General features: G+C 38.7%; 1 pseudogene; it reads right to left on the bottom strand.

Annotated features, from left to right (window-relative positions):
- The window catches only part of LOC131903668 (vomeronasal type-2 receptor 116-like), a 55,961-nt pseudogene extending 33,854 nt beyond the window's left edge, over nt 1–22,107 (bottom strand).
- Between the last annotated feature and the right edge of the window lie 4,367 nt (nt 22,108–26,474).

Genomic DNA, 26,474 nt, shown 5'->3' with positions numbered 1-26,474 from the left:
TTGCCTGTGTTTTTGAGGGTGTATCTGACTTCCTTAGATTGGAATTTTTCTTCTAGTGCTTTCTGTATTGCTGGGTTTGTGGATAAGTATTGTTTAAATCTGGCTTTGTCTTCGAATGTCTTGTTCACTACATCTATGAAGATTGAAAGTTTTGCTGGGTATATTAGTCTAGGCTGGCATCCATGGTCTCTTAGTGTCTGCATTACATGTGTCCAAGTCCTTCTGGCTTTGAAAGTCTCCATTGAGAAATCGGGTGTTATTCTGATTGGTTTGCCTTTCTAAGTCACTTGGCCTTTTTCCTTTGCTGCTCTTAATATTCTTTCTTTATTCTGTACATTTAGTTGTTTAATTATTATGTGGCTAGGGGACTTTTTTGGAGGTCTAGTCTGTTTGGTGTTCTATAGGCTTCTTGTATCTTCATAGGCATTTCCTTCTTTGAGTTGGGAAAATTTTCTTCTATGATCTTGTTGAATATATTTTCTGTGCCCTTGAGTTGGTATTCCTCTCCTTTTTCTACCCCTATTATTCGTAGGTTTGGTTTTTTTCACAGTGTCCCAAATTTCATGGACATTTTGTTTCATGACTTTGTTGGTTTAGTGTTTTCTTTGACTAATGAATCTATTTCTTCTACTGTATCTTCCATGCCAGAGATCCTCTCTTAATTCTCTTGCATTCTGTTTGTTGTACTTGCATCTGAAGATCCCGATCGTTTACTCAGATTTTCTATTTCCAGCATTCCCTCTCTTTGTGTCTTCTTCATTTTTTCTATTTCCCTTTTCAGGTCTTGGATTATTTTCTTCATTTGTTTCATTGCTTTTTCTTGATTTTCTTTCAGTACTTTATTGTTTTCTTCCAGGACTTTATTGTTTTCTTCTAATTTGTTTGCCCTTTTCTCTAGTTGTTCACAGCGTTCTTCCCATTTTTTTGTCTTTTCCTCTACACAAGCCTCTACCTTCCTCATGATGTCATTCATAAGGCTGTTTCTTCTGCTTCTTCCAATTTTTGATGTTCATGTCTAGATGTTGGAGGAGGGCTCGGTTCTGGTGATCCTGTATTGCTCTTCATTTTGTTTTATGTATTTCTGCCTTGATGTCTGCCCATCTCCTTGTGGTTCGTTCTTGGTCTTATCAGCGCACTTGGTTCAGACAGAGCTGACAGATTCAGGAAGTCTCTCTCTCTTGTCCAGATGGGAGCTCCTTTTCCAAATGGGAAGTCCGGGGCAGGATGGGAGCTCTTGTCCAGATAGGAAGTCTGGGGCAGAATGGGAGCTCTTGTCCAGACAGGAAGTCTGGGGCAGTATGGGTGCTCTTGTCCAGAAAAGAAGGCTAGGGCAGGATGCAAGCTCTTGTCCAGAAGGGAAGTCCGGGGCAGGATGGGAGCTGGGGGCTGGTCTCTAAGTCTCAGGAAGTGGCTGGGGTTTCAGGCAGATGGACGTGGGGGCAGGGCATGGGGATTGCAGGGTCTGCTGGGTGTCCTGGAGAAGGTGATCCTTCCAGGTGGGGCTAGAAGACACCCTGCCTGGTGGCCAGAACCTGTGGCCAAGTTGGGTAGGTCTTCCCGGGAGTGGCTGGTGCCCAGGAACGGGGTCCAGGCTGAGCCAGGACACTTACCTCTGGTCAAAAAGGGAAGTCTGTGGCCAATTATTCTTAAATTTGGTCTTTCCATAATATTCCAGATTTCCTGAATGCTTTGTTCCAGGACTATTTAAGATTTTACATTTTCATTACTAAGGTATCTGTTTCTTCTATTATATTCAGCATCTAAGATTCTCTTTTCCACCATTTATATTTTGTTGGTGAGGTTTGTATGTGAGGTTGCTGTCTGAATTCCTATATTTTTAATTTCCAGATTGTCCTCAGTTATGGATTTAGTTATTGATTCTATTTCCATGTTCCTCTCTTGAACATTTCTATACATTTCCTCCCATTGTTTATTTATGTTTTCATAGCTGTCTTTAAGGGATTCATTCTTTTCATCTTTAAAAACCTCTATTATATGCCTAAATGATATTTTCACTTCTTGTTCATGTGATCCAGCTGTGTTGCCCCACTCAGTGGATACTGCAGTAATGTTGTAGGGCTCTAGTAGGGACATAGTGTTCTGATTATTATTGATTGTGTTTTTACATCAATGTCTAGGCATCTAGGTTTAGTATGATTATAATTCTAGGTGTTGATATCTGGTCTAGTCTTTATTTTGTGGACATTGTGTTTTTTAATTTCTATTGCCTTCTCCCATTGTTAGGAGAGTAGTGTGTCTGATGTTACCTGGTAGGAACTTTGTCTATGATCATTATAACCTTGGTCACTGACCATTCAGGGTAAAATATGTTTCTAGTTATTGTGAGATGACACTTAGAAATGGAGATGAGCTTAGAGCATATCTGAATGAGTCCAAAGGCAGGAGGAGACAAGGTATTCCACTGATATCTGCTTAGTTTCCAGGGAAAGGCCTGAGGAGAGTCTTGTTGGCACTGCAGATTGAGATAATAGTGTATGTGGTGAGTAAGGCTGGAAGAAAGGGTCTATATGATTCACTGGAGATGGGTCTATCAGAGAAGGGGGGCCTCTGTAGGTGATCTGTTACAGAGCTGGGGGTGAGAGCAGTGGTTGGAGGTGGAGTGAAAGAGTCAGAGATGAAGCTCTGCAGTTAACCTACCTGCATCCCTGGATTGGAAGGAATCCCTGCATTCCTACCAATGGGAGGAGATAAATAAAACAGTTCAAGACATGGAAGAAGAAACAGAATCAATAAAGAAATTCATAACTTAGGAACATCTGGAAATTAAAAATTACAGATTTTACTTGTATGAAATCTTCTCAGTTTGCATTTTCCTCCCTCTACTCCACTGAGTTTCTCCCTAGCTCCCCTCCCATCTGGATGCACCCCTACTGTCTCATTAAAAATCAAACAAGCTTCTGAGGGATAATAATAAAATAAAATGAGTCCAAAAAATAATGGAGTAAAACAAAGTCAGCAAAGAGATGGAAAAGATCCCAAGAAAAGGAACAAGAAACACATAGTCACAGAGAGAGCCACTTTTTCACTCACTCAGGACTCAAAAAAGAGAAACAGAAGCTACAATATTTATTTATGCAAAGGACCTGAATGGCTAAGATACAGAGAGAGAGAGAGAGAGAGAGAGAGAGAGAGAGAGAGAGAGAGAGAGAAGCAGAGAGACACAGCAGAGAGGAAATAAAAATAAAAGAAAAAATTAAAATGCATTTAAAAAACAGACAGATTAAATTTAAAATATTTTCTAAAAGTCCTGGCACAACACAATGAAACAAAGAACCTCCTCTCTACTCTGTGAAGATAGAAGAGCTGTTTGGACCCAAAATCATCAAGGAAGTCTTTCCTGTCTCAAGCAGCCATTGTCTATGGCACTCCTCTACACAGGGGAGTTAACAAGTTGGCTGCAACCAAGTGCTGCCAGATCTAATCTGTGGATCCTAGCCGGCACCCAATGTGGTGAAGAAACAGAAAATGTTAGGGGAAAGAAGAATTTCCCAGGATTCCAACCACAGTCTGTGCAAAGAATATCACCTCCATGGCCATCTCACCTGCAACCATGCTCTCAGATCCTGCTTGCTAAGGATGAAACTGTGCCTGAAAATGTTAAGCACAGGCTGCATGCACCATGTGAAACCAAGTCTTCCAATTCATAGTTAGTCTCTCACTGTGCTTCTATAACTTGTTAGGTCTTAAGATAAAGATTTATTTAAAAGAGTTGCTTTATAATTTTAGACACATTGTAGTGTATAGGAATTTACTATGAATGCATCACTCAATTCTTCTACGAATCTCAATTAATTGAAAATCACTGCTACAGAGAAAAGTAATGACATCATGAGGTTTGCAGGCAAATAGATGGAACTAGAAAATATCATCCTGGGTGATGTAACCCAGACTCAGAAGGACAAATGTAGTATGTACTCACTCATAAGTACACACTAGATGTAAAGCAAAGTATAACCAGACTGCAATCCACAGCTCCAGGGAGGCTAGCTAGTAAGGAGGACCCTAGGAAAGATGCAAGCATCACCCAGCAATGGAGAAGTACTTGAGATCTCCATGAGTAAACTGGGGTTGAGAGGGGATAATGGAGGGCAAGCGACGGGGGAATGAGAGCCTAGGGAAATGAGAGGCTCAAGCTGGAATGGGAACAGAGTGGGAGAACAAGGAAAGAGATACCATGATAAATAAAAACACCATGGGGGTAGGGAGAAGCAGAAAGCTAGGGAGGTTCCCAGGAATTCACAAAGATGACTCCACCATAGTCTACTGGCAATGATCAAGGGGGTGACTGAGTTGACCTACTGTGGTGATTGAATGGCTGAATACCCTAACTGTCATTATAGAACTCCCATCCAGTGACTGATGGAAGCAGATGCAGAGACCCATGGCTGGGCCCCAGGTAGAGCTCCAGTAGTCCAATCAATGAGAGAGAGGAGGGATGCTATGAGCAAGAGATATCGAGACCATGATTGGAAAAAATAGAGACAACTAGCCAAACTAGTGGAGACACATGAACTGTGGACCAATAGCTGAGGAGCCCCCATGCTACTGGACTAGGCCCTCTGGATAAGTGAGACAGTTGTTCAGCTTCAACTGTTTAGGGGGCCCCTAGGCAGTGGGAATGGGACTCAATCGTAGTGTATGAGCCAACTTTTGTAGTCTAGTGCCTATGCTGGGACACTTTGCACTTTGTGCAGCCTTGGTGCAGGTAGAAGGGGCTTGGACCTGCCTTAACTGAGGCTCTGCTGACTCTCCTTGGGAGACCTTGCCTGTAGGAGGTGGGAATAAGGGATAGGTTGGGTGGGAGGGCTTGATTGTGGGAGGAGGCAGGATAGAGGAATCAGGGGTTGGTATGTAAAATGAATACAAAATCTCAATAAAAAGGGGAAAAACAAAAAAAAGAAAATCACTGCTACAACTAACATACTAGTAAAGTGAGAAAAGTTTTGCTCAATTAAAAGTTTGTATATTAATACTTGATTAATGTGACCAAATAGGATTTAAACTGAAACAAAGATACAGAAAAACATGACATATAAATATCTCAAATAAAACATTGGTTAATTATAGAAATAAAGAGCAACACAGTCTTATTTTAATACAATTAAACCACTTTTATCTAGCATTGTATACTTTTGTAGTAAAACATTCCAAATTTATAGTTCATTACTGGGCAAATTTAGGGTATCTCCATACATGGATAAAAATAGAGCTGGAACCTGTCTCATGACAGGTGTGTACTGTTTGAAAATGGTCTAAGGGGCTGGAGAGATGGCTCAATGGTTAAGAGCACTGACTTGCTCTTCTAGGGGTCCTGAGTTCAATTCCGAGCAACCACATGGTGGCTGACAGCCACCTGTAATGAGATCTGGTGCCCTCTTCTGGCCTTCAGGGACACATGCAGGCAGAATACTGTATACATAATAAATAAATAAATCTTAATAAAATAAAATAAAAAAAATAATATTCTAAAGAAAAATGGTCCAAATCCCAGATTGGTACATACATAATCATTTATTCCTAATGATGTTAAAATCACAAGTAAAGTATAATTAAAAACAGCTTAAGTCAAATGCAATAGCTTAAGAGTTATAAAAAAGAAGTAAACAGGATGAAACTTGGGAAGTTTGCTCAGCATTACCATTGGTCAGAGGACACATTGAATGGCTAATTGATAACTGAGCAGAGCATGTATTTTTTTCTTTCTAAGAATTTATTGTTATTTATTTTACTTAATTAATTTATTAATTTCACATCATGATGGCAGTCTTCCTTCCCTCTTCTCATGCCACTCCCTTTCCCCTTCCCCTGAACCCTTTCTCCATCCTCTCTTCCTCCATATTAACTCAGAAAGATGCAGACCTCTCATGGACACAAGAAAATCATGGTATATCAAGTTACCATAAGACCAACCACCTTCCCCTGCATTCACTGCTTGTGGCAGTCTAGCCTGAGGAATAGGTTATTAATAGCCAGGCAAAGCACTGGGACAACCCACGCTCCCATTGCCAGGAGTCTCAGAAATAGACCAAGCTACACAACTGTCACATATGCACAGAGACCCAAAATCAGTTTCATACAGCTGAGCATGTAATTTTCATAGGAGTGGAGGAAGACTGATAAGTAACCCCACTGTCATGGCCATGTATACTTACTGCCCTGTGTTGGCCTGAAAGTTCTTATTAATTGTATAATTGAAATAATTGATTGCTATACATCAAATTATATTGATATTTACATAAGTTTTAGGTTTATAGCTGTACAGTGCAACATGAAAAGAGTCTACAGTGCACCCCTAAACTTATAGCAACATTCTTTGATTGAATATGTATATAGATGGGTGTTTTGTGATAAAAGGAGACAATTCTTTAAACCAAATAAAAGATTATATATATATATATATATATATATATATATATATATATATATATATATGACTGGAGTTGTTGGGAGTGGATAATACTAAGGCTAATGTTAAACTTAAGGTGTTTTATTTAGCTGACTTTAAGAAGGAATCCAACTCAACATAAGCTCAGAGAGCTGGCCTTGCAGGGAGGATATAATTCCTGTTCCCTAGTGTGCTAAGTTAAAGGCAAATCAGCCTCCAAGCACTAGATCCAGTTTCTGCCAGGATAACTGGATCCTCTTCAATGTGTGCATGGGGACACTGCAGGAAAAGCTCTTAGGAACCTCATAATTCAGAGGAGGACACCTGTGGAGGGATGAGCAACACATAGGTTTTAAAACAACTTTTTAGCACTTTGAAAACCAGGTGTCACTATCACTTCTATTAAATCAGAGCAGTGTGATTGTGAAATCCTATCCATGTTTGTGATCTAGGGTTTGAGGGTCTACAACCTCAGTGATCTGTTGGTGAGTCATGTTTCTCTGGATTTATTCTGATGGATGAGATCTTGTCTTTATGTCAGTTACAAACTCACTTGATATTCTGGTGAGATCATTTACCTGTACTCTTTTGACTGTATGATTTCTGGACTCTGACTGGGGAGAGAGTCATGGGTTATTTGCACCAGGTTACCTAAATCCCAACATTTGCCCTTCAACTTAGTATAAAAAGTAATTAAAACTAAGAGGTTCACTGAGATGTTAAGAATAGATTTTCAGTATAGAGATCTCACCCATGTAAGAGGAACAACATACAACATGTCTTTGAATTCTATGTGCAGATACACTTAATATGTTAACACTGAAGATGCAGAAAACTGAATTGCATCATTGTAGCTTAGCATTTAAAAATCAGCTTGTTTGAGGGTAGTTGGAAGATGGAACTGCTTGGATGGTGATGAATTTAATATACAGCCATTCCAAAAGTTCCATAAAGGATAGTTACTTACTGGGTTTTCCAAACACAGAAGTTGCATATTCATTACTGGTTTTGTAATTCCTTATTGTCTCCTTCACAGCAAGAATTTTATTATTTCTTCCCTTGGAGGTATGGAATTGTTTAAGAACGTGAATAGTATGGGTCAGTATCAAGTAACAGTGAACGGTGAGGTATTTTGATGAATGATTACAAACCTTGAAAGACCCATTATATCAGAGACCTGCAACATGATATATCTGTATAAGGAACAACACACTGGAAGCAATCACATGATTTGTTCATTGATCAGACACCACCAAATACTTGTAAAGATATGGTTGAAGGAAAACACATTAATCTTTCATAAGATAATCTTAAGAACCAATACATAGCTGAACTAGTCACATTATTATTATTGAAAAAACTTGTAGACTAATTTTTATAGCACAAGCTGTGTACACAATCTGATATACTTGTGACATGAAGCTATGGGGACCCAAAACAGCTTGACCACACAGCTGTCATGAAAGGCTTAGGTGTAGTGAAGAAAACTCTCAATCGTGTTAAAAAAGAACTCACTAGCTGGGTGCTGGTGGTTTAAAAAAACCTCAAACCTTTCATCCCAGCACTTAAAAGGCAGAGGCAGGTGGATATCTGTAAGTTTGAGGCCAGCCTGGTCTACAGAGTTAGTTCCAGAACAGCTACGACTGTTAAACAGAGAAACCCAGTCTCAGAAAATAAATTACTAACTTTCTAACAGGATTGTTTTCTCTTGATGTTGACTCAATGACTAAGTCTGGTAATTTAAAATGCTGCAGATATGCATCTGTGATTCTGTATCCTCGCCTCTCCTCAAAACAGCAACTATCTTTTCACCTGCCATAGCAAAGGACATACAGACTCCAGCATCAAAGACCCTTCCTGAGAGATGTTTGCTACAGGTAGCAGGGATCAAGAATAATTACAAACTTATTGCTTTCATCTTTTAAGGGAACACCGTAAATGATGATGATAATTATGCATCATGGGAGATGCAGTGAGAAAGAAATATTGAGTTATGACATGTGAAGGACTGGCAGTCATCTATGGAAGTCCCATTGCATCCTTTTTTCCACAAGAGAAACAGATTAGGCTATTTCCTCTTTGTTATCCTCAAGAGACTACATCACTTAAGTTCGTAAAGAGAAAGGAAATGAGACAAATGGATGATAAAGATGTCATGGATCATAAGAAAATGGCAATAATCCACACTGAATGTTATTGTGTCCTCTGTTCAATCACACTCCGACACTGTGTACATGCCCATGTCTCATTGCCAATGGGTAGTTATATTTTGTAGTAAGTTGTGGTTTATTTAGAGCTCTATTGGTCACAGGAAAAAAGCTAAAAGAGTAAGTATAGAAAAAACATCGGAGGTTCTCAAATCTCTCAAAAGACAGCCTCAGTAGCAGATGCTGTGACAAGCAAACTCTACCACGTCTGTCAGATACACCATTGCTGCCCAAAAACTGTTAAAAACTACAGATGATGTTCTCATCAGAGTTTTCTCCAATTCTTCCCACATTCCCAAATCCAAAAAACCCTCAAGGACAGTATTTGGTTTGAGATAAAATGAAAAAGAACATGCAGAGACAGGGATATTTGTCTTTCTGATGACAACCATTGACTGAGCGATGGGGAATAGCAAATATTTTTACATTGCATTTAATTGATACAGATGGAAATAAACACTATGTTTCTTTTTATCTTTTGGCAATTTGTGTTTCTTCTACCAAGCTCTCTCTGTACTATTCATTAATATAGTAGGTAATTCTGTAATTCCTGGGATACAGTGAATTTACTTTTTCATTTCTTTTCATGATTTATACACTAATATTTTCTCAAATATTTTCTTAACAAGGATTTTATTCTCTTTTTGCTGTTTATATTCTTATTGCATTTATTTCTTTGTTTTAAAGAGGTGCTTTTTTATGAGTTTGGAGGTTACAGGACAATTGTTCTCTCCATTCACATGAGGGCCACCAGAATCGAACACATGATCAGGAAGATGATTGATTCAGTGAGTGAGTTTTGCTGAATTTCTTTTCTCTCTGGTTTTTAGAATACTCTTAAAAACATTGGTGTCAGCTCTTTAAAGGTTTGGGAGAAGTCAGCAAAGGACCCATCCAGTCCTGGGATTCTTGTGTAAGGACCATTTTTATGATGATTCCTCAGTCTTCTATAATTGCTTATACCTTTTGGACTATCCATATCAGGTCATATGTATATAGGAATTTATCTACTTATATATGTTTCACTTTTTTAGAACAGAAAATTCAATATATTTCCTAATAATTCATTAGATTTTACTGGGATCTTCTAAGACACATGTTTTCACTGCAAATTTTATAATCCTTCATCTTAGTTCTCCTTCAGTTTTACAAATGGCTTCTCTTAATGCAGAAATCTTGGCTCTAAGTTGTTTCCTTATCTTTTTTATTTAATAACTTATTTATTTTGAGACAGAGTCTCTCCATGTAGCCCTAGCTGCCATCCACTTTTCTTCTGAGAACAAGCTGTCCTTGAATGTACAGAGATCCACCTGTCTCTGACTTGCCAGTGCTTGGAATAAAGTAGTGCCCTCCTTAAGTGTTGAACCACATCTTTCCATGGCTGCTAAGTATATGGTAATGAGAGTCCTGACATCCCTTGTTGTGTTTTCACTTGCAGAGTGATGTCATTTCTCTTTATATCTTGTTACTTGTTTTATTAGCTATGTATTTCCTATTATCTGATTACCAGATGAGGGACAGAGTTTCTCTAGACTCTAAAATACCTCTCTTGTTAGAATGTCCATTTCTTTCTCTTCATTTGAAAACTTCTTGTTTCTTTATTAAACACAATCTCTCTGATAACTTTTAACTTAGTTTGTTCTCTTGATTGTATCCTAGAAATGTTGTGTTCTTTATTCACCTTCCTTTCCACTATTGGTTTTTAATCCCTGAATGTGGAGTTCCCAAAAGGCATTAAAATAATAAAAATAAATAGAGGGAATCTGGAGAAGTGTCAAAACCAGAAATCAGATCATAAGTTTTCTACATGCTTTCACTGCTTTAGAAAACATGACCACTTCCAGTTGTACCTGTAAATAATGTTTCATAGCTATAAATTGGATGTGATTGTCAAGACCACTTCCAGCACAGACACTGAGAGAAATAATCAATCAATGAGACCTCTTGAAACTGAGAAGCTTTTGTAGAGCAAAGGATACGGTAACAAGGCAAAGTGACAGCCTACAGAATGGGAAAAGGTCTTCACCAACCCCACATCTGACAGAGGACTCATATCCAGAATATATAAAGAACTCAAGAAATTAGACATCAAAATGCCCAACAGTCCAATTAAGAAATGGACTATAGAACTTATCAGAGAATTCTCAACAGAGGAAACTCAAATGGCTGAAAGACATTTGAGGAATTGCTCAACATCCCTAATCATCAGGGAAATGCAAATCAAAACAACTCTGAGATACCACCTTATGCCTGTCAAAATGGCTAAGATCAAAAACACTGAAGACGGCTTATTCTGGAGAGGAAGTGGGGCTAGGAGAACTCTCCTCCACTGCTGGTGGGAATACAAGCTTGTACATCCACTTTGAAAATCAATATGGTGATTTCTTAGAAAATTGGGAATCAATCTCCCCCAAGATCCAGCTATACCTCTCTTGGGCATATACCCAAGGAATGATCAATCATACCACAAGGGCACTTGCCCAGCTATGTGCATATCAGCATTGTTTGTAATAGCCAGAACCTGGAAACAACCTAAATGCACTTCAACTGAAGAATTACAAATAAAATGTGGTACATATACACAATGGAATACTACTCAATAGAGAAAAACAATGACATCATGAGGTTTGCAGGCAAATGGATGGAACTAGAAAAATCTTCCTGAGTGAGATAACCCAGACTCAGAAAGACAATCATAGTATATACTCACTCACAGGAGGATACTAGATGTAAAACAAAGATGACTAGACTGCTACTCACAACTCCAGGGAAGCTAAATAAAAAACAGTACCCCAAGAAAGACACAGGGATCACCCAATGACAGAGAAATGGATGAGATCTACATGAACAACCTGGTCGTGAGTGGGGGTAATGAAGGGCAAGGGTCGAGGGAAAGAGAGCTTGGGGGAGTGGGAGATCCCAGCTGGATCAAGAACAGAGAGGGAGAACAAGGAATAGGAGACCATGATAAATTAAGACCACATGAGAATAGGAAGAAGCAAAGTGCTAGAGAGGTCCCAGAAGTCCAAAAATATACCTCCACAATAGATTACTGGCAATGGTCGAGAAGAAGCCTGAACTGACCTTCTCTGGTGATAGGATGGCCAAATACCCTAATTGTCGTGCTAGAAACCTCATCCAATGATTGAGGTAACCAGATGCAGAGATGGCCAGAGATGGCCAGGCCCCAAGTGGAGCTCCCAGAGTCCAATTGGCGAGAATGAGGAGGGTTTGTATAAACAAGAATTGTTGAGACCAAGATTGGAAAAAGCACAGGGACAAATAGCTAAACGAATGGAAACAAATGAACTATGAACTAATAGCTGAGGAGCCCCCAACTGGATCAGGCCCTCTGGAGAAGTGAGACAGTTGATTGGCTTGATCTGTTCGGGAGGCATCCAGGCAGTGGGACTGGGACCTGTGCTCAGTGCATGAGTTAGCTGTTTGGAACTTGAGGCTTTTACAGGGACACTTGGCTCAGCCTGGGAGGAGGGGACTGGACCTGCCTGAACTAAATCTACCACCAAGTTGAATTCAATCCCCAGGGGAGTCTTTGTCCTGGAGGAGATGGGGATGGGCGGTGCTCTGGGGAGAAGGCGGGGGTGGGGGGTGGGAGTGAACAAGGGAATACGTGCCTGATATGTAAAATTAAATTAAATTATAAAACAAAAAAAGAAAACATGACAACGTCCAGTTGACCCGGTAAATAATGTTTCATAGCTTTAAATTGGATGTGATTCTCAGGACATACAGATATTAACACAAGAATAGAATCAGAGCAAGAAGAAGTAAGTTTTATTTAACATGCTAACCACCAAATATATCAAGAAAACCTGAACATAATTGTTCTTTTTAGTCAGTTTATCATGATCATAGTAATTTTTTTCAGAATTCTAAATTTTACAGATATATTTTTATTTAGCCTTTGTAGTTACAATGTGTTACCAAAAATTTGACAAGCACATTGTATGAAGTAGGGTTAACAGTATCTGAGTGAGTGTTTTTATGCACTTGCTGAAATATGATGCTTAATTAATTAAACACAAAAGTTTATATATGCACACATCAATGTTCTGTGATGGTTGTCCACAATGTATATACCCTTCTCAGGCATGAGGGGTTAATCAAGAACCATATATGGTGCTTCAGTTTATGTTTTAGTCAAATCAGGTTCTGATAAATTTCTCAGTCAGGAAACAGAGTGGCTGGATGCTATAGAATAGTAGACGTGATCAGACAGGGACTCACAGCTGGGAAACACCCAGAGATGACTATGGATGTTTTTACCAGGAGATAGCTAGGATTAATCAAGAACACCAGAAACAGTTGAAAGAGACAAGGGATTACATAAAAGAAAACAAATGTACTCACTTCAAGAAGGATGGTCTTGATAGCCCTGGACTCAGTGGAAGATTTTGGGGAAGTTTTGGTAGTAGGCATGTGTTGCATTCTCTGTTTGGGTCTATACAGGGTAAGAGCAGTTGATATGCTGACCTAGACCATGAGGCCCCCCCCATACAGCATCAAAGAGAGGCAGAAACACAGCATGCACAATTTTGCCAGGTTTTTCAAGAAAAGCAAAGCAGTACCCACAGTCTTGTATACTTATGTTTCTACCTTCCAATTTTCAAGCCATGTGGAGGAGATTATAAGAATTTAAGAAGATGTTCAGAATGCAACAGAAGCATAGGAATAAACCACTGTGCTTGAATGTTTTGTCTCTAATCTCTGCTCACCTGGAGTCCCTGTGGCTGAAGGTAATGGCCTGGAAAACACTTATGAAGCTGCTACTTCAAATACATGTACTGATGCCCATTTTTTCAAGGTAAAGAAAAAGATTGCATCCACAATCAGTTACAAAAACTTTCAGCCTAAAAGCTTCCATGGTCTTCAGGAATCCTTTGTAAAGCAGACTTATAACAAAGGCTTGAACCTGGATGAATGGCAATTGAGAAAAAGTACAAAGTTACAGTGCAGTGCCCTGACTGCTGCTTTGATGGCTTCCTCAAACGCAGTTTACAATATTTCCTTTGTGCTTACATATAAATGCTCAACCTACAATTCTGGGGCTTTGAGCTATTTTTTTCATCATGTGTGCACATGAATGCAAACTTCAATTTCCAGGTCACTATAAGTCATGGGTGAATATTTCCAGCAACTAACAGATACTGTAATGTGATAGCAAATTGCACCATAGTGAATCATGTTCAAAATTGAGGTACTACCTCGAATCCTGTATGGTTTCAAATAGCCTTTCCTAGATCCACGTGTGGAATATAGGTGTTATGTGTTACAGAATTGTTAAAACCATGCCATGTATTTTGGACAATAAACACAAATACATTTTATAATATTGAGTGTGAGAAAAATAATTTATCTTCAGTCTCAGATCACACACAAAAATCTTAGTGAATACCAGCAGAATATAAAAGTATTGGCTATTAACACAAGAGTGGAGAAAATTTTAATATACAGGATGTATATGCAGAACTGTTGTGTGAAAAAAATGAAAGTTAATTGTCTAAACTGGGAAGATTTCAAATGTAGACTTTATTAGACTATTGCTTAGGATCCCTTTCAGTACACAGATGAATTTTAGGATGTCAAAAAGTTTTCCGCATCCATCTTATACATATCCAAACTCATCACTTTCAAACTCTTACACCATGGTGTGTTAATTTCCATGTGATCTCAATATTTTGAAAATGGACTGCAGGGCACACCTCTAACAGCTAGCATCATATGGACAGCATTTCCTTAACTCTCCTTACCTACATTTATAGAGAAAATGACCCAAGGGATTCCACACTGTGCACATTTGTTTAAGAGATTCAAAAATTTTCTCAATTTATTTTGTTTTACTTAAATTTATGTAAAGACATCTTTCCATTAACATATGGACAGTCATTCTGAGAATAATTGCATTAATCTTAGAAATTAATGATAGTTTTATTCCAAGTACAAAACCGTCATGCAAACTACAAACTCCAGTATTAATATATTTCATTATTCTTTTAATGCTAAATAACAGATTATTAAAATAATATTGTTGCCAAATGTACTTTGTTTTGTTTCACTTTTCTATTGTATAATTTAAAACATTTAATTAGCAAAGACTGCATATAACAAGGGTACAATGGGAAGATTTGGGATTTGTGAATTTGGTATGCTAATCACTATAATCACATTCAGTAATACATCTATCAGCAACCACAGTGACCACTTTGCAAATGAGCACTAAGGTCAGCAAAATATATACTTTATCATGGTTCAGTAAAGAATGCTGATTATTAACTGCATTCATCCTCCTTTGTTCTGCTCACTCATACTCTTCATAACTGAAACATTAAATCCTTTTAGGAGATTTGAAGATCACCTAAAACCACTGTTTTCTTTACCCCATAAGTCCTGTCACTATAGAATATATTAAATATTTGCAGAATTCAGCAATGTTAAATGTCCAGAACAACATATATGCTGACTAACCCTATTCCTCAGTGGTGTTTCTCCTTTCTTCACAATTTTGACATACACACAGGTTCAATCCACACTCCCATTATGATAGGACCACTTACCCACATTCTTGACACAGGATTTCCTTTATGAACTTTTGTTGTGGGCTGTCTTTCTATATGCCGTGAATAAGTGTTGCTCCCATTGGTTAATAAATAAAACTGAGTGACTACTTTATAAGTGGCTGCAGGACCATGGGTGGGAGAAATTCATCCCGACTGCAGGGCCAGGCAGGAAGAGAGAAACTTCCAGCTACAAACTCTACTTTCCCAATGCAATATGAAGCATACAACATTAGATCTTTTCTGAGTTTCTGATGCCACTTCCAAAGTCTTTTTATCTGGGACATATGCTATAGGGAGGCAGCCAATACCTGACATATGCCTCTGTGATTCCATATGTTTCCCTCCAATTATCATCTTACCTGTGAAGACCACAAGTATACAGTTATGTGGAGCATACTGTAGGGACCAGCTGACCTGTGCAAGAGTACCTGAATGCGGGAGTGAGGATTAAGAAAGAAAAAAACAAAAGACAGAAGACAGAATCAGAGTGGTTCTCAGTGAATACTGCAGCAGCCCTGAATTTATTTATTATAGCCTTTTTATACCCAAAACAAGGGGGGGAGACCTTCTTACCATGGTTCAAGGAACAAACAAGCATAAACACCTCCTTAATTATCAAAACATTAGGTAACCACACTGTAGCTGGAGAATTTCTCTCCAGCTCCCGCCACCAAGTCCTGACAGTCCCAGAGCCCATTTATAAAATAAACACACAGACGCTTACATTATTTAAACTACTTGGCCATTAGCTCAGGCCTGTCATTGTCTAGCTCTCACTCTTATATTTAGCCCATTTCTATTAATCTTTACTTTGCCACGTGGCTCATGGCTTACCGTTACTTTACGTCTTCCTTGTCCTGGCGGCAGCTCCAGGCAGTCTCTCCCTTCCCTTCCTGTTCCCTCAATTCTCTTCTCTGTTAGTCCCGCCTATACTTCCTGTCTGGCTATTGGCCAATCAGAGTTTATTTACATATAGCGATATCCACAGCACCACACCTTTGACCAAACATATCTGTTACTTGACCTTGATGAGCAAGACATCTAGTAACCAGTCCTTTGGCCAAACATCCTGTTATTCAGCCTTGAGGAGCAAAGCCAAACTTGAACTCTCTGAACTTAAGTCAAGATGGAATCAGGCCACAAACTGGAGTCCCTGTGGGGTCTCATAATTCCTCCCTTTATTTTCTAAGGGTGCCTTGAACCCCTCAGATGACTGTGCCTGTACTAGGTTGCCTTTTTCAACTAACCAGTCTTATCCATCTTAGTCTCATGAGTTACATCATTCATTCACTGCTTAGGTAGAAAAATGGTAAAAGGAACTTATCTGTCCTTAACTACCAGCCTCTGGAAAATTTCAAGGGAGGATGCAGAGCTTAACACCATGTAGATCTGAACCAACTTTCCACCAAGATTTCACAAATAACTTGATAATAATAGGCAAGAAAATAATGCCTAGCAATACACATGTTCCTATGGCTGCAACACACTCTAATAAGAGAGTAAAGGATGCCCAAGATGGAATGACATTTTTAAATTGGTCAAGGATGTCTTTAGCAGTTTTAGCTGCATCAAAATCCAATATTGCCTTTTTAACCACAACAAATATAAGGACTCAATAGCATCACACTAAATTCCTCTCAGGTGAGCTCTAACCTTTTTCCACCCAGTAACACTTTCATTGTGAAAAGAAGAGATTATAAACAGTAATGGGTTAACACCATAATTCTAGTATGATTATTAAAAGTGGACACACAATTGGTTAATTACAATTCTCATAACTTACATTAAAAAGAGGGTGTGTTAACACAAGCTAATACTGATATATTCAAAAGACAAGAAAATGTGGGGTTTTTTTTGGTGGGTGCGGTAGGAGTAACTCCATAATTCTGAACTTTTTATTTTCCCTCTTCTAAAATCCAAAGCATCAGGGCCTCCGGCTTCCAAAGATAACTTTGATCTGTTCCAGTTCCAGAGTACCAAATATCAGCAGCAAAACTTTCATCCCACTCCTTCTCATCATTTTGGAGGGCCTCTTCTGTACCTCCTAATTTGGTTTCCTGACCAGTCTAGCACCTATCTTTGAAATCCAGTGATACTATACTTAAGAGGGGCTTCAGCCACACTTTGCTTTCATAGTAGTTTTGGACTGCTCCAAAAAGTCTCTTTCTCACAGAGGGAAAATCTCTGAGGCACTTGTTTTTAGGCCTTCTATTTCCTTTTATCAACAAAAGATAAATATTATAATGGCAAAGGTGACCTCCTTCTCCCAAGATATAGTGTACATAAATGGCCAAACAGGTTTATTTTGGAAAAACAGATAGGCTTTCTCAGCTGGATCTAGAATAATTAAAACTCACACAGGTCTGGAAATTTGTGTAGCATATCTGTCAAGAAGCTCAGAATCATTAACCATAATCAGAATCTCCTTCCTTTTCCAGGATAGAGGATGAAATATTGGGGGATCAGGAGCATGGGTTCAGTAAATCTCACTCCAACCCCTCTGGGAAAGCATCAGCAACCACAATATCATCTGGACTGGCATTCCTCTCTTCTGTACACCACCCCAAATGCTGAGGGAGCCATCGAGCTTCATTTTCTTCCTGTGAATAAACACAAACATGCCCTCAACCCCATATCAAAAGAGGATTGTGGCCCTTCCATAACCCAGTGCAAAATCCTTCCATTTCACCTGAGCAAAAGTTGTTCGAGTGCCATCCTGCCAAAATCTATATGTGGCAGATTGTTCATGTGCTGTGGGATGGTCTGTATGTCAAATGTGTTGCTGATTGGTCAATAAATAAATCACTGATTGGCCAGTGGCCAGGCAGGAAATATAGGCGGGACTAACAGAGAGGAGAATGGAGAGAACAGGAAGCTGGGTGGGAGAGACACTGCCAGCCGCCACCATGACAAACAGCTTGTGAAGACACTGGTAAGCCACAAGCCATGTGGCAAGGTATAGATTTATGGAAATGGATTAATTTAAGCTGTAAGAACAGCTGAGCAGTGGTGGGGCACGCCTTTAATCCCAGCACTTGGGAGGCAGAGCCAGGCGGATATCTGTGAGTTCCAGGCTAGCCTGGGCTACCAAGTGAGTTCCAGGAAAGGCACAAAGCTACACAGAGAAACCCTGTCTCGAAAAACCAAAAAAAAGAGAACAGTTAGCAAGAAGCCTGCCACAGCCATACAGTTTGTAACCAATATAAGTCTCTGTGTTTACTTGGTTAGGTCTGAGCAGCTGTGGGTCTGGCAGGTAAGAGAGATTTGTCCTGAGGTGGGCCAGGCAGGAAAGCTCTAGCTACAAATGGCACCCAATGTGGGGCAAGAGTTTCCACGTAAAACCTGAGAAAAAAGATTCTAAAATAGAGCTAAAAACAGTTCCTAGTTGTTTCTTTCAAGTTAGTGGCAGCCTGTGTGTTTGAGCTACTATGGCGGGTTTCTGGCGTGCATGCTCGACCTGCAGTATGGCGGGAATGAGGCCTCTGTAAGTGGCACATTAAGCTGTGTGGTGGATTTAGCCTTTGCTAGTACAAAAAAAAAAAAAGAGGTTTCTGGGCTGCATGCTGCTTTGATAAAAGCATAGACTCACTATTTCTGAGAGTTGATGGCTCCCAGAGCTGGCAGAAAACGTACCACCGCCACGTTGGGAAGCTGAAGTGGGCAGAGCCAGCAGCCACAACGCCAGCGCCTTTTCAGGCTTAGAAGGCTGCAGTTTAAAGCAATAGGCTCAAGCTAATATAAAAAAATAAGCCACATAAAGATGGTTACCACACAGAGAATCTGGATTATGTTCTCTTTGATATTCGTAACTGAAGAAAAACATTTGATTACAAAAACTGTTGAGTTATGCCAAAATGTATATTTTAAAGGTACCTTCACTTCAAAATTTGGATGTAAGGATATGTTGCTTTGGAAAGGAGGCTCTGCTTTTGTTTCCATAGAAAGCCAGAAGCTATGGATTTGTTCCAGATTAAGATACATCAGGTTTGACCAGCCAAGACCCCCTGAAAGGTCTCCAGCAGGAAATAGTAAGAGAAGCTACGCCCAAATTCCCAAATACACCAAGCTGACTTTGGAGATGTGTAAAGGTTAAAACCTTCTTTTTTAAGAAAAGAAAAAGGGAAGTGCTGTGGGATGGTCTGTATGTCAAATGTGTTGCTGATTGGTCAATAAATAAATCACTGATTGGCCAGTGGCCAGGCAGGAAATATAGGCGGGAATAACAGAGAGGAGAATGGATAGAACAGGAAGCTGGGTGAGAGAGACACTGCCAGCCACCACCATGACAAACAGCTTGTGAAGACACTGGTAAGCCACAAGCCATGTGGCAAGGTATAAATTTATGGAAATGGATTAATTTAAGCTGTAAGAACAGTTAGCAAGAAGCCTGCCACAGCCATACAGTTTGTATCCAATATAAGTCTCTGTGTTTACTTGGTTGGGTCTGAGCAGCTGTGGGTCTGGCAGGTGAGAGAGATTTGTCCTGAGGTGGGCCAGGCAGGAAAACTCTAGGTACACTCATGGGCATCAATTTCAAAATATTTAAAATAAAAGGGAATAATTGAATGCATTATATGGTGACTGGGGATATAAGTCCCTCTTTTTATTTTTTTGAAGATAGATCTTGAGACTGCCATGGGCTCATTCAACAATACCTTGTCCTTTAGAATTATAAGGAATGACTGTTTTATGCTCAGTTTTCCATTGGGAACAAAATTGTTGAAATGCTTTACTAATATATCCCAAACCATTATCTGTTTTTATAGATTTAGGAATCCCCATATATAAAAAACATTTTAAGCAATGAGCTATCACATGCTTAGTAACTTCCCCAATTTGCCCAATAGCCATCAAAAACCCTAAATAGGAATTGACTGTCAAATGCAAATATTATAATTTGCCACATTCTGCAACAATTTGCCATAAATGATTGGGAAGACAGTCTCAAGTATTTACCCTTAAGGAAGGCACAGGCAAATACTGTGGACACATCACATTTTTTAATAATCTGACTAGCAACTTTCCTGGTAAGGCCAAATTGTTTCCTTAAACTTCTGCTATTCTGATAATGAAGGACATGTTACTGTTGAGTCAATTCTACCTGGGACAAGGTGACCATCTGTGTTGATTTATCAGCTGATGTATTATCATCAGCTAAAGAGGCAAGAAGATTGTAATGACCCTAATATGAACCACAAAGCATGACAGCTTTTTTTGATAAACGGCATCTTGAATTTGCTGAAATAACATCCTAACATGACCATTAGTAGTCTCAATGTAGGAAACATTCTCTATAAATTGAAGGACTCGGGAATATAATGACTATCAGTATACAAATTAAATGAGCTATTTACAAAAAAAAACTGGAAAACCATAGCCACAGCTCAAAATTCTGCTACCTGAGCTGAAGCTGGAGCTGTTTGTATTAAATAACCTTTGCCATTAATGACGTAAGCAACTCTTCGATTGAAGTAACCATCAGTAAAACCCAGCATAGCATCTTTCGTGGTATCTTTTATCACAACTTTAGGAAATATAAATGAATGCATTTGGGTAAATTGAAACAATCAATCAGCTGGAAAATGATTATCAATTTCGACCCAAAACTGAGCAAAAGCAACTACGTAAAAATCATTATATTAAAATAAACAATCAGCTTGTTGTTTATTAAAAGGAATGTTGATCACACTTGGTTCTTTACCAAAATATCACTTAGAATGTATCAAGGTTTTCTATGTTAAAGAAGCTGCTGCTTCATAATAAGAGTTCAACACTCAGGCTGGTGAAACAGTTAGATTCAAACAGAATAACAGCCCATTTTGCAATATCACAGCTGTTGGAGTATGTCTTGTACGAAGCACATAGATTCCCCATGGTTTTGCATAGTCAACATAGCATACTTGCTAATGTTGAATGGCATGCTCCACCTGAGTCAGTACTTGTTCAGCAACATCTATAAGATAACTAGGGAAACTAGGATCAGTATTTCCTATAACAATCTAACTGTGGGGCTCCAGATCACCCACAGACAACTTCAAATAGGGCCACAGCCATTGTATATCCCCAATAATTTTTGAAAATCATTCAAAGTTTTCAAGCAATGTTTCCTAATTTACATTTCTGAGGTTTAATTTCTTTAGAATACAATATATGTCCCAAATACTGAACAGGCATCTGTCTTTCCACTTTCCTGTAGCAATTAACAACCCTGCATGAACAAGACTCTGCTGAAGCTGTATAGATGTGGCAAGCAAAACTCCTTCATATTTATGGGTAAGCAAAATATCACTCATATAACTCAGTGGATTCCTCTGGTATCCTTCTTTGACTTACATTTATAAGCCCAATGCTTCCCTCTCTTGAATCCACAACAGTTAATCATATGGTGACAGGCAACCTTTGGCCATCTGTTTCCAATCTTTGGTAGGCAAGGCTTCTATCAATCCCTGGAAACATTTGAAAACCTTGCACATCTTTCCCTCTGCCAGCTGCTTCTCTAACACTAGCTTGCAGGGGAGATGCATGACTAAGGGTGAGGGTTTGCCATGTTCCAGGAGGACTTTGCACCATAGCAAACATAGGCAAATTTTCTACATTGATAGACGACCCCCCAGGTAGATCCAATCCAGCCACTAAAGCAGAAAGAAGAGTGCTCCTCCAAGCAGAGGAGACCTGCAGAGTCACCAATTTTGTGAAAGGAAAACTACTAAATCTCTCAAGCCCTTCAACTTCTCCTGGTTTCATCACAAAATTTGTGCTTCTCAACATTCATGATCAGAAACTGAGCAGGTGAAAACTCCTGATTATGCTATTTACTGGCTTCTTCCTTAAGCTCAGCTTCATCACCAGGATTGAACTGATCATCATCAAATAATTTTGTAAAGGAGTCTGTGTCTAGTGGCTCCTCTGGTGTCATGGAGTGTTTTGTTTCACTTTTAACCATTTCAAGGGAAAATACCTTCTGCTGTTTGTGGCACAAATTAAAAGTGTCGCTGATAAGTGCCCACAGAATAAATGAATCCATTGTGACCTTCCCAGGCCCATGCTCATTATAATGCTGTTGGAATTTGATTACAATCATCCCCCAAGTGTCTGTGTCCAAGGTCTCATTCTTGGAAACCCAAGGACACACTTGTTCTACAAACTAAAAATTTCTGTACTGGCTGCTGCCCTACTTTAGCTTCTCTGACTTTTAAAATATTTTTAAGCAGGAAAGAGGAGGGTTTGTACAAGCAAGAATTGTTGAGACCAAGTTTGGAAAAAGCACAGGGACAAATAGCCTAACTAATGGAAACACATGAACTATGAAACAATTGCTGATGAGCCCCCAACTGGATCAGGCCCTCTGGAGAAGTGAGACAGTTGATTAGCTTGATCTGTTTGGGAGGCATCCAGGCAGTGGGACCGGGACCTGTCCTCAGTGTGTGAGCTGGCTGTTTGGAACCTGGGACTTATGCAGGGACACTTGGATCTGACTGGGAGGAGGAGACTGGACCTGCCTGAACTGAATCTACCAGGTTGAACTCAATCCCCAGGGGAGTCTTTGCCCTGGAGGAGATAGGAATGGGGGGTGGGCTGAGAGTAAGGCAGGGGTGGGGGTAGGTGGGAGGACAAGAGAATTTATGGCTCATATATAAAATTAAATTAAATTATAAAATTTAAAAAATATAAAAAAACAGTTGTCTACTATTACCATGCCCCATATTTACAATTTCACTCCCAAGTTACTCACTGCAATTCCACTTTAATTAATATCTGAGTGCTCAATTCACCTGAGTATCCTTCATGAAGCCCCCTGTTTTCAGATCCCCTGTTTGGGCACCACAGGTCAGGAACAACTGACCTATTCAACAGTACCTGAAAGGGGGAGTGAAGATTAAGAAATAAAAGACAAGAGACAGAAGATAGAATTGGGAGGGCTCTCAATGAATATAGCAGTAGCCCCAAATTTATTTTGCAAAGCATTTTCTTTATACACAAAGCAAGGGGGAAAAATGACCTCCTCACCATGGTTCAAGGAACAAACAAGCATAAACATCTCCTTGTTATCAAAACATCCAGTAACCATACCTTTGTCAACATTCTGTTATTCAGCCTTGGGGAGCAAAGACAAACTTGAACTATCTGACCTTAAGTCAAGATGGAATCAAGCCACAATCTGGAGTCAGTGTGGCTCCCACAAGAATGTCCTTATGTTTCTCTCATGACTTTACAGGATCTGTTGTAAAGTCATCTCTTTCATATCTAGCTTCATTAATTTAGATATTCTCTCTCATTTTGTTGACTAATTTGGCTAAGGCTTTGTTATCTTCTTGATTTCTTTGATGAAACAACTTTTTATTTTTTTTATTCTTCATTTGGTTTATGCTGTTGCCATTTGTTTCTATCTCATTGATTTCATCCTTGATTTTCACAGCCCTGATTTGTAGCCCTCTTATTTCTTTTTATCTACCATTTTCAATTATTGTTTTTCTAGAGATTTCAAGTGTGCAATGAAGTTATTAATAAGAAATCACTCCAGTGTTTTTATTTAGGCATCCAGTGCTTTTAATTGCCTCTTAGAACTGCCTTCATTGTGTCCCATACTTTGGATATGCTGTGTTTTCATTTTCATTCTTTGTTTCTGTTAACCAACTGTTCATTCAGTAATGAGTTTTTCAGCTTCCTTGAGTTTGTATATTTCCTCTTCGTATTGTTGATATTCAGCTTTAATTCACAGTGGTAGGATATAGTCTATGGTATTATTTCAATTTTCTTATAACTGTGGAGACTTGTTTACTCCTTTTTGTGGTCAGTTCTGGAGGAAGCTTTGTGAATTCTTGGAAAAAGAAAGATTCTTTAGTGTTTGGTTGTTATATTCCATAGAAGTCTGTCATGTCTATTTGATTCATGATGTTATCTAACTCCAGTGTTTCTTTGTTTAGATTATGTCTGGAAGAACAGCCTATTTGTGTGATTAGGGTATTGAAGTCACCTAGTATCACTGTGTTCGGATCAATATGTGATTTTTAGCAGCACTACTGTTCCTTTTACAAACTTTTGTTCCTAGAATTTGATGCAATGCTTAGAATTGTTAGATGTTTTCACTATATTTTCCCTTTGATTACTATGTAATATCCTTCTCAACCTATTCTGTTTAGTTTGGGTTTGAAATTTATTTTATCATATAATATAAAAATAGCTATGCCTGCTTTCATCTTAGATTCATTTCCTTGTAATATTTTATAATCTTTTTAAAGTATGCAGTGAATGACCTTGATTGTGAAGTGTGTATCTTGGAAGCATCAGAAAAATGCACCTTGTTTTTTACTCAATGTGTTAGTCAGTATAGGATATTAGTAGAAAGTTAGGCTCACCTGTCCCACAGTTAAAATGAATAAACTATTATTTTCAACATGTTTCTAAAACAAAATATATCTATACTGTGAGAAATTGTAGTCTCATTTTTTACTATAAGATTATAGCTAGGAGTAAGAAGAATTATCTCCACGCATTCACTGTCATTCAAGTATAAATTAATTTATTCCATTGTTTTTATTAGAGGACAACTTTTTTTTTACTCTCTACTGATTTTATTGTCCAGATTCAACTTTTCTCAAGCATCTTTATTCTTTGGAGGGGGCTAGCCTTAACACACGTTTGCTTGGCTAACATATTTGGTGTTCTCTCTCTCTCTCTCTCTCTCTCTCTCTCTCTCTCTCTCTCTCTCTCTCTCTCTTTCTCTCTCTCTCTCTCTCTTTCTCTCTCTCACTCTCTCTTCCTTTTTCCATATCAACCACAGATCCCCCTCTCTTCCCTCCTCCTGCTCTGCTCCCACCTTCCCCCCCTACCCAGCTGACCTCCAACATGGTAAGTTCATCCTCTCCTCCAACAATGTAAGTTCACCCATTGGAGGACAGCTAAGTCTGGTACATTTGTTTAAGGCAGGACCAAGCCATTCCTGGCTTCATCAAGGGTGAGCAAGGTGTCCTACCACAGGTAATGGGATCCAGAAAGCCAGTTCCTGCACCAGGGATAGATCCTGATCACAGTGCCAGGGTCCCCTCAAACAGACCCAGCTACACAATCATCTCCCATATGCAGAAGGTCTACTCTGGTTCTATGCAGGGTCCACAACTGTAGAGGACAACTCTTTAAAAAAAAAGTTTGATGTGAATTGAAGGATAATTAATTTCACAACATATTTAATTACTTAGTAAGGAAAGCTAAAGAACAACATTAAAAAATAGAAGATATAAATCAACTTATAATGCCAATTAATAGAACTGCATTGTTATTTTTCATATTATAGTGGAATCACATCATTTTTGCCTTCATTTCCCTCTGACTAAATGATCCTGAATACCTATTCTTTCTCTATTAAAAAATCTTGAACTCTTTTTTTAAGTTGTTATTGCATACATACATTCAAATATCTGTGAGTACATATTAGGAATATAAATGTATGTATAATTCCTATACATAATATATACCTTATATAATATATAACCTATACATATAATTTCAATTATAACATATAAATTATGTACTATATGATTCATGTATATGAATACATATAAATAAACAGTCCTAAATTGTATATGAATATCATTTTGTCTTATAAATCATTTAGTGTGCTCTGCCTCATGGAAGACTTTTTCTTCCTCTGTCAGCTTTACTTTGTTCCTTGTAATCCTTGTATGGTTGAGGCTTACTGAGGTTTGCCATTCACATATGCATGCCTATTGCTGTGTTCCTAGTTCTGCTCATATTTATGAAGTCATGTTGATCAGACATTATGTGTCTTTATGGATAATGTATACATTCCTAAGAGAAATATGATAATTTAGTGAAGGGCCTTGAGACTTTAAGGAACAGATGGATGTTTTTGCACAAATCTGGTATATTAAAAGTTGAATAGAAAATAAAATTTGATCTATATATATTACCACATCTATTGAAAGACAAGATAAAATTTTACTAGGGAACACCTTCAAAATTTAAAACAACATGTGATGAGTACAATTGGAAAAGAGAATATACTTGATGCTTTCAAGCAAATTAAATCAATAACATAATTCTTAGCAGTCTATATTATAGAAGAATATGGTGAGGCAGTGGGACTGGCCATCTTTAATCCCAGAAGAGGTGGTGTGAAGCTGTCCATCTCAGAAGAGCAGAGGCAGATGCAGGTAGATCTCTATGCGTTCAAAGTATCATTATATTCACAGAAAGTTTCAGACAAGCCCAGATACATACTGAGGTCCTGCTCTTATGAAAATACAACCTGGATTTTAAGTGTGG

This window comes from Peromyscus eremicus, chromosome 1 (assembly GCF_949786415.1).
Source record: "Peromyscus eremicus chromosome 1, PerEre_H2_v1, whole genome shotgun sequence".
NCBI classification, from domain to species: Eukaryota; Metazoa; Chordata; class Mammalia; order Rodentia; family Cricetidae; genus Peromyscus; species Peromyscus eremicus.
The sequence above is the reverse complement of the archived record's forward strand: the minus strand, read 5'-3'. Positions and strand labels throughout refer to the sequence as shown.